We start from the raw sequence: 8,999 nt of genomic DNA on the forward strand, positions 1-8,999 counted from the left end.
CACATGCCTCAATATCATCAAAGCCATCTATGAAAAACCCACAATGAATGATTCTCAGTGAACAAAACCTGAGAGCTTTTCCGCTAAGGTCAGGAACACGGCAGGGATGTCTATTATCATCACTGATATTCAACATAGTACTAGAGGTCCTAGTCTCAGCAATCAGACAACAAAAAGAAATTAAAGTCATCCAAATCAGCAAAGAAGAAGTCAAACTATCACTCTTTGCAGATGATATGATACTATATATGGAAAACCCAAAAGATTCCACTCCAAATCTGCTAGAATGTGTACAGGAATTCATTAAAGTGTCAGGATATAAAATCAATGCACAGAAATCAGTTGTATTTCTTTAAGCCAACAAGAAAGAAGAAGGATAAATTAAGGAGTCAATCCCATTTACAATTGCACCCAAAACAATTAGATACCTAAGAATAAACCTAACCAAACAGGCTAAGAATCTATACTCAGAAAACTATAAAGTACTCACGAAAGAAATTGAGGAAAACACAAAAATATGGAAAAATGTTCCATGCTCATGGATTGGAAGAACAAATATCGTGAAAATGTCTATGCTACCTAAAGCAATCTAAACATTTAACGCAATCCCTATCAAAATCCCATCCATTTGTTTTTCAAAGAAATGGAACAAATAATCCTAAAATTTATATGGAACCAGAAAAGACATCAAATAGCCAGAGGAATATTGAAAAAGAAAGCCAAAGTTGGTGGCATCACAATTCCAGACTTCAAGCTCTATTACAAAGCTGTCATCATCAAGACAGCATGGTACTGGCACAAAAACAGACACATAGATCAATGGAAAAGAATAGAGAGCCCAGAAATAGACGCTCAACTCTATGGTCAACTAATCTTCGACAGAGCAAGAAAACATGTCCAATGGAAAAAAGACAGTCTCTTCATCAAATGGTGTTTGGAAAATTGGACAGCCACATGAAGAAAAATGAAATTGGACCATTTCCTTACACCACACATGAAAATAGACTCAAAATGGATGAAGGACCTCAATGTGAGACAGGAATCCATCAAAATGCTTGAGGAGAACACAGGCAGCAACCTCTTTGACCTCAGTCACAGCAACTTCTTCCTAGGAACACCGCCAAAGGCAAGGGAAGCAAAGGCAAAAATGAACTATTGGGACTTCATCAAGATCAAAAGCTTTTGCACAGCAAAGGGAATAGTCAACAAAACCAAAAGGCAACTGACAGAATGGGAGAAGATATTTGCAAATGACATATCAGATAAAGGGCTAGTATCCAAAATCTATAAAGAGCTTATCAAACTCAACACCCAGAACAAATAATCCAATCAAGAAATGGGCAGAGAACATGAACAGACATTTCTGCAAAGACATCCAGATGGCCAACAGACACATGAAAAAGTGCTCCACATCACTAGGCATCAGGGAAATACAAATCAAAACCACAAGGAGATACGACCTTATACCAGTCAGAATGGCTAAAATTAACAACTCAGAAAATGACAGATGCTGGCAAGGATGCGGAGAAAGAGGAACCCTCCTACGCTATTGGTGGGAATGCAAGCTGGTGTAAGCACTCTGGAAAATAGCATGGACTTTCCTCAAAAAGTTGAAAACAGAGCTACCCTAGGACCCAGCAATTGCACTAATGGGTATTTACCCTAATGATAAAAACATAGTGATCCGAAGGGGCATGTGCATCCGAATGTTTATAGCAGCAATATCCACAATAGCCAAACTATGGAAAGAACCTAGATGTCCATCAACAGATGAATGGATAAAGAAGAGGTGATATATATATATATATATATATATATATATATATATATATATACACAATGGAATACTATGCAGCCATCAAAAGAAATGAAATCTTGCCATTTGCGATGACGTGGTTGGAACTAGAAGGTATTATGCTTAGTGAAATAAGTCAGTCGGAGAAAGACAACTATCATAGGATTTCTCTGATACGAGAAAGTGGAGATACAATGTGGAGGGTTTGGGGGGGTAGGAAAAGAATAAATGAAACAAGATGGGACCATGAGGGAGACAAACCATAAGAGACTCTTAATCTTACAAAACAAACTGAGGGTTGCTGGGGGGAGGGGGGAGGGAGAGGGTGGTGCGGTTATGGACATTGGAGAGGGTATGTGCTATGGTGAGTGCTGTGAAGTGTGTAAACCTGGAGATTTACAAACCTGCACCCCTGGGGCTAGTAATACATTTTATGTTTATAAAAAATAAAAAAGATACAAAAAATAAAATAAAATAAAGATAAAAAGTAAAGAAAAAATTTTAAGTGACCTGGTAGATCTCAAAAATCAAATGCAAGAAGAAATTGAAGAAATGTGAATGTTTTAAATCATGAAAATATTAAAAGTATATGTTACTGAGAAGTCATATACAGGATGAGTCAACTATTACATCTAAGTAGCAATGCCAACAGAAATATGTGAGCCACAATCATAATTTAAAATTTTCTAGTAGCCACATTAAAAAGAAACTGGTGAAATTAATTTTAGTGGTATATTTTATTTAGCCTAATATATCCAAAATATTATCATTTCAGACCATATGATCAATATAAAAACTGAGTGATTTATTTCACATTTCTTTTGAATGTCTATGAAATCGAATGTAAATTTTGTACTTAGAGCACACCGCTAGACACATGTCAAGTGTTTACCAGCTACCTGTGGCTAGTGGCTGCTTTCTGTATATGTAACAATACAACTGTCTCAGATACCTTAGACTCCTGAGATTACCTCAGAGAATCTTAATCAGGATTAAGCATATTATGATAATTATAAAAACAGACACTAGGTGATCTAAAAACAATGGAAGCTGGATATGTAATATTTTTACCTAATAGTTGAGTTTTTGTATTAAATTGACATTCTTACTAAATACTTACCTAGTATAATACAAGCATTAGGAAATTACTTTTCATTTATTTGGATGATTTTTTTTTCTGATGGTCTCTTTGGCTATTTTAAGATACTATCTATATTTGGGGGGGTACCAAACATTCAAGAACATATGGAACACATGACATCATAAACTATATTCACTACATTTAAAATGGGTGCATTTAATTACATGTAAATAATACCTTATTTGAAAAACTGCTTTGCTTAAAATATAAGAAAATAGAAAAAGAAGTGACACCTTTAAAACACTAATACACCTCTTTAAAATCGTTTGCATTTGCTGTTTCTTACACCTAGAACATGTTGCTCCCACTTTCTTCGGTTTTTACTCAGATATAACACTTATATAAAGCCTTCCTAGGCTAACTAATCTAGAATGGCCAGCGCTCCTGACAAGCCCTATCTCCTATGCCTTGTTTCTTAATTACCTACTATTTCCATATAACATACTACATATTTTGTTAATTACCTCAAATATTGTTTGCTGACCCTCAAGAATGTAATGTCTGTTAGGGCAGGGATTTTATTTTTGGTCAATGTAGCCTACTCTCATATCTCCAGAGTCTAGAATTTGTGTCCTGTATCTGATACTGAATATATATGTGTTGAATTTGTGAATGAATTTGTGCATTTATTCTATTACTCTATTTTAATGATTCATTTATCATTCAACAAAACTTAATTATGGACCTTTAAAGCATTGTGCTAAGCACCAGAAAACCGGGGCTTGGATGCAAATATAATAATAATTGAAACCAGGGTTTGGCAATATATAGTTCACTGGTGAAATCCAGCTTGTAACCTGATTTTGTAAATAAAGTGTTATTGAAACATAGCCACACTCAGTCATTTATGTGTTGTCTATGGTGGTTTTCACACTACAATAGCAGAATTGAGTAGCTATGACTGAGACCAGACCATTTGGCCCTCGAGCTAAACATATTTCCTATTTGGTCCTTTATAGAAAAATGTGATCAGGACCTGATGACCCCTGCCCCAAAGAAGATAATTCACTTCAGCTTCTAAAATCTTTTGTTTGCAGATCAACTTTTGAAGGCCCTGATTACTATGGTAGCATTTTTAGCAAATAAATATCTTGGGTTTTACTATGAAATAAAGCTTTGACTACATCAAACTAGAAGTCACATACTTTCTTACTGACTGTATTCTAACTGAATATATCATCAAATGTTTCTCTTCATGCATGTATTTTTAAATGCTTATTAGGAACTTTTACATTTTGAGCACTTCAGAAAAAATTACTACAATGATTTACAATTCCTGGATTCAATAAATATCCTTTATTATTAAAATAAATCAATATCTAGAATTGTATGTAGACCCCATGTCAGCTAACAAATAAGTAAGGTAACTGTACTATTCTCAGGAATGAGAAAGATGCATGATCACGTAAGTCACTTTGCCACTGTGTTCTTTGGAAGCAGATGGATGTGGCTGGATTGTAGGAGAATCCACGGCCCATTTTGCTAGGCGGACTTCTCCATGGGTTTCCACAGACTAGACCACCTTCAACAAGCAAAGGGTCTCTTCCACACTTCAGCCTAGGGGGAGATGGTTGACATTCAAATGCTCGATGATTCCACTGGGATCAATGATAAAGAAACCTCTTAGAGCATAACCTGGGCCTTCTAACAGCATGCCATAGTCTCTGGGAAATCTGTTTTGTCAAATCTGACAAGAGTGCGACGTTCATGTGGCCCAGCCATTCTTCCTTGCTGTGCTGATTCAGGCAAGATGGATAAAGTGGGAATCCAATGAAACCACAACAATTTCATAGTTCACATTGTGAAATTTGCTGGCTTTGTCACTAAAAGCACAAATTTCTGTAGGACACACAAAGGTGCATCCAAAGGACAGAAGAAAAGCACCAAGTATTTCCCCATAAAGTCACCAAGGATTAGGTCTTTGAACTCCCCTTTGATAATGGCGGTGCCCTTAAAATAGGGAACTTGCTGGCTGATGGCAGGAACATGGTATGAGGAATTGGTGCTAAAAGTGAATTTTGCTTGACCAGAACCAGACCACAATACATTTGTCCAACATGTTCTTCAGCAAACAGCAGGTCTAAGGGCTGCAAAAGCCTTACTTGTAATGTAAAAAGAAATACCCTGACTTTCATATTCACACATTCAAACTGTCTGCTGTTGAGAATCTCTCTGCACAGGAATTTGAGGGGCAAGCTGCATTTGCAGGGTAACAAAGAATGCCCCCTTCAAGTGTTTATTCCTATCATGTAACAGCTCCCATTTCACTACTATTACCTTCCTCCTACTCGGTGTGTGTGTGTGTGTGTGTGTGTGTGTGTGCGCGCGCGCGCGTGTATGTGCTTCCTCATGAAAAATTTAAGAATGAATCAGTTATTAGGCAACATACCTGGATGAACAAACATTGGCTTATGTTCTGCCAGTTGTCCCCATCATTAAGTGAGAAAAATGATCCTGGCGTTGGTGGTGGTGGTGAATCAGCCAGTTAACGGGAGCTCTGACTAAACAATGACCTGAAACTTGCTATGTGCATATACACATTCTTTTTGCTCAACAAAAAGTTTTGCAAAAGAAATGTTTATTTTTTCCATTTTCAAAAGAAAGCTACATCTTTTTTAGTAATAGGAGAAACCCATTTAAATCCACAGGTGGTATGAATCATTCAGGCTTTCTTTGTACAAGCCAGTGTAAAGAATAAGTAAAGTCAACTGCCAAGTTAGAGAAATCTTGGTCTTCTTTCTGGGCATGAGCCACCCTTCTTCAGATCTTTTCAAGGACTCAATTTTTGGAAGGAGTATAAGAGAGGGTTGATCAGAAGGTACAGAAAAAGGGGAATCTGCCAACTGTTTTGAGCCAAAATTGTTTAGTCAGGAAGGGGAATTGGTATTTCAATTAAAAACCTGAAATAATATTACTAATAAAACTTAAAAAAATTTTTTTTTATTAGGGAGAGAGCATGAGCAGGGGAGGGGCAGAGGGAGAGACTCTTAAGTTGTTTTCCTACCCATTGCAGAGCCCAGTGCCGGCTTGATCTCACAACCCTAAGGTCATGACCTAAGCCAATAGCAAGCATTGGATGCTTAACCAACTAGGCCACCTGGCACCCCATATTACTAGTAAGACTTTTTTTTATTTAAATTTTTTATTTTTTATAAACATATAATATATTTTTATCCCCAGGGGTACAGGTCTGTGAATAACCAGGTTTACACATTTCACAGCACTCACCATATGTGCTATGGTGAGTACTAGTAAGACTTTTAATGAAGTACCGTAAAAAGCAGAATGGGCCAATTAACATTCTAAAACTCATATATTCTTTTGTGTGTGTGTGTGTGTGTGTGTGTTCATGTTTCTTACCACAAAATATTTCTGCTAAATGCTGTTTCATATCTGTACAATTAAAATTTTTAATTATTCCATTATAATTACTAATGGAAAAAGAATTTGTCAACTCCATGAAAAACTGAACATCTCTAATTTCAAAATTTATCTTCCACAAAGCAAAAACTGCCTGAAATTTCACCAACAGAAATTCACTCTTTACCATCTTTCTTATTTTATAAATTTAATTCATAATGTTGTCCCTCAAAGTTCCTCCACCAGAATCACCTATTTCAGCTAATTGAAATCATCTAGTCATCCAAGTTATAAACCTCTGCCCTTCTCTTTTTAATCATTTCACCTTTGTGATGTGCTATACTTCCAAACTCCATGAATTATTCTCTTTTCTCCATCATGATTTTCATTACCCATTTCAATTCCCTTAAAGACACTCAAATGGACTACTACAATAATCTCATAACTATTCTCATACTTATCAGAATCTCATAGTTTATCCAATAACTCATGCTGCTTCCAAACTGCCCATCTACCATGGACTTAATCAGGACATCCTGATATTAAGGAAAGAAGAAAGTAACAACAAAAACAAATGTAAAAAGATGGGTGGTTCCTGACATTACTACAGAATAAATATTTTAAAAATCCTCACTAGGGGCGCCTGGGTGGCTCAGTGGGTTAAGCCGCTGCCTTCGGCTCAGGTCATGATCTCAGAGTCCTGGGATCGAGTCCCGCATCGGGCTCTCTGCTCAGCAGAGAGCCTGCTTCCCTCTCTCGCTCTGCCTGCCTCTCCATCTACTTGTGATTTCTCTCTGTCAAATAAATAAATAAAATCTTTAAAAAAAATAATAAAAATAAAAAAAATAATAAAATAATAAAAATCCTCACTAAGTGATTGAAGATGGTATGGAAAAAACATTGGTTTTACACCATTATTCTAGTATTTATTCGATTTTCAATCTTACAGAAATCATTCAAATCCTCAGAGCCCTAATTTGTTTATAAAGGCTAGTAATACTTACCCAAGAAAGTTATGATCTTAGTAAAATAGTTCATATGAGACTGTCAGTAAAGCAGAAAATCTGGAAATCAGTTTTACTTCTTTCTTTTCTCAGTATATTCCCAAAATACTTTTGATTCTCCTGCTAAGCTCAACCCCTTGCAATCTGAGCTCTAACATTCTAATTTCCCACAAACATATGCACATCTGTATCTTGTTTCTTTTGCCTGGAATTTATCAAGTCTCTTCTTCACTCAGCCAGCTTCTGCTCATCTTTCAAGACTTATATCAGGTATTACCTCTCCTGGGACAATTTCTCTCAGCCATCTGCACTTCCCAATCATAAGAGATTTCTGAGCTCTCTAGGTCAACAATACCACATTTCTATGTTTTCACATGCTTTTTGTCAAGAACTGTAAATGAGGTGAATTTTTGTCTACTCTTAAGCTGACAAGTTAGTCTGTCACATTTTTATGCTGGCAGAAGACAAGAAAATCCTGTACTAGAGACAACAGTCTTTGTTAATCCCAGCACAGCAAGCGTATGAGTTGGTTTTCCTTGCTTCCCAAGCTCCACGGTGTGGAGGGAGAGGGGGTCCAGGTGGATGCAGAACATTCTATGGAACCCTGAGCTTAGAGAACCTGAATCTATGAATGGGCTGGGAACAAATTTGCCAATGTTTGCCCCAAGGGGAAACATCTGTATTATACTGGATAGCAAACAAATCTGAACTTGGCTCTGCAAGGAGAGATTAAGGCTTTCACCCTACAAATATCTATATAAAGGTAAACAAGAATGAAAGAGCAATTCATTCTGATTGCACTTAAAGAGATAAAAATATGTATGCTTGGAACTATCCTAGAATTTGATTGTGATTGTAATCATTAGTGACTGTAAATCACAAAGTGACTGTAAATTATTTAACTCTAGGTCTTTGACTTCTGTAAGGTTTCTGATGTAAAGAACATCACAGGGGCGCCTGGGTGGCTCAGTGGGTTAAAGCCTCTGCTTTCGGCTCAGGTCATGATCTCAGGGTCCTGGGATCGAGCCCCACATCGGGCTCTCTGCTCGGCGGGGAGCCTGCTTCCTCTTCTCTCTCTGCCTGCCTCTCTGCCTACTTGTGATCTCTGTCTGTCAAATAAATAAATAAAAATATATTTAAAAAAAGAACATCACAAAACCCTATAAATTTGCTTTGGTTTGGGTTGGAAAAGTACAGTTATAGTTACCAAAAATTCATCTAAAAACTATGAACAGTAGCTATGTCTTCATAGGTATCTACTGTGAGCCTCACCCTTTATCTACATCATTAATTCTCATGCCAAACACATGGGGAAATTTCTACATTTAGAAGTTTTGGACTGATTGGCTAAGTGACTTACCCAAAGTGACAAAACTAATAATAGGAGGAGATATGCTTTTTTTTTTTTTTTTGAACCTAGACTATTTGGTTCCAAATTCTATGAACTAAACTGCCCCGTGTGAATTCTCTTCTAAGCTGACTCCTCTTAGCTCTCCTAGCAGCCAAGACCGAAGAACTAAGTCAATTGGAGTTAATTCTGGAGGTTTGCCCAGACTCACATCCACGAGTGACTACATCAATAGTGCTAAGCAGGAGCCACCAAGAATAGAGAAAGAAGAGCACCTAAGTCTCACTTCACCCACCTTCCAATTTTGGCTAAAGTCTGTCCTAATTGTAGGTGTACGGGAGCACAGTGGTT

General features: G+C 36.9%; 1 pseudogene; it reads right to left on the minus strand.

Annotated features, from left to right (window-relative positions):
• Nucleotides 1-4,346: 4,346 nt before the first annotated feature.
• On the minus strand, nt 4,347-5,081 carry LOC131831189 (thioredoxin-dependent peroxide reductase, mitochondrial-like; annotated as a pseudogene).
• Between the last annotated feature and the right edge of the window lie 3,918 nt (nt 5,082-8,999).

The sequence above is a fragment of the Mustela lutreola genome, chromosome 5, assembly GCF_030435805.1.
Source record: "Mustela lutreola isolate mMusLut2 chromosome 5, mMusLut2.pri, whole genome shotgun sequence".
In the NCBI taxonomy this organism is placed as follows: domain Eukaryota; kingdom Metazoa; phylum Chordata; class Mammalia; order Carnivora; family Mustelidae; genus Mustela; species Mustela lutreola.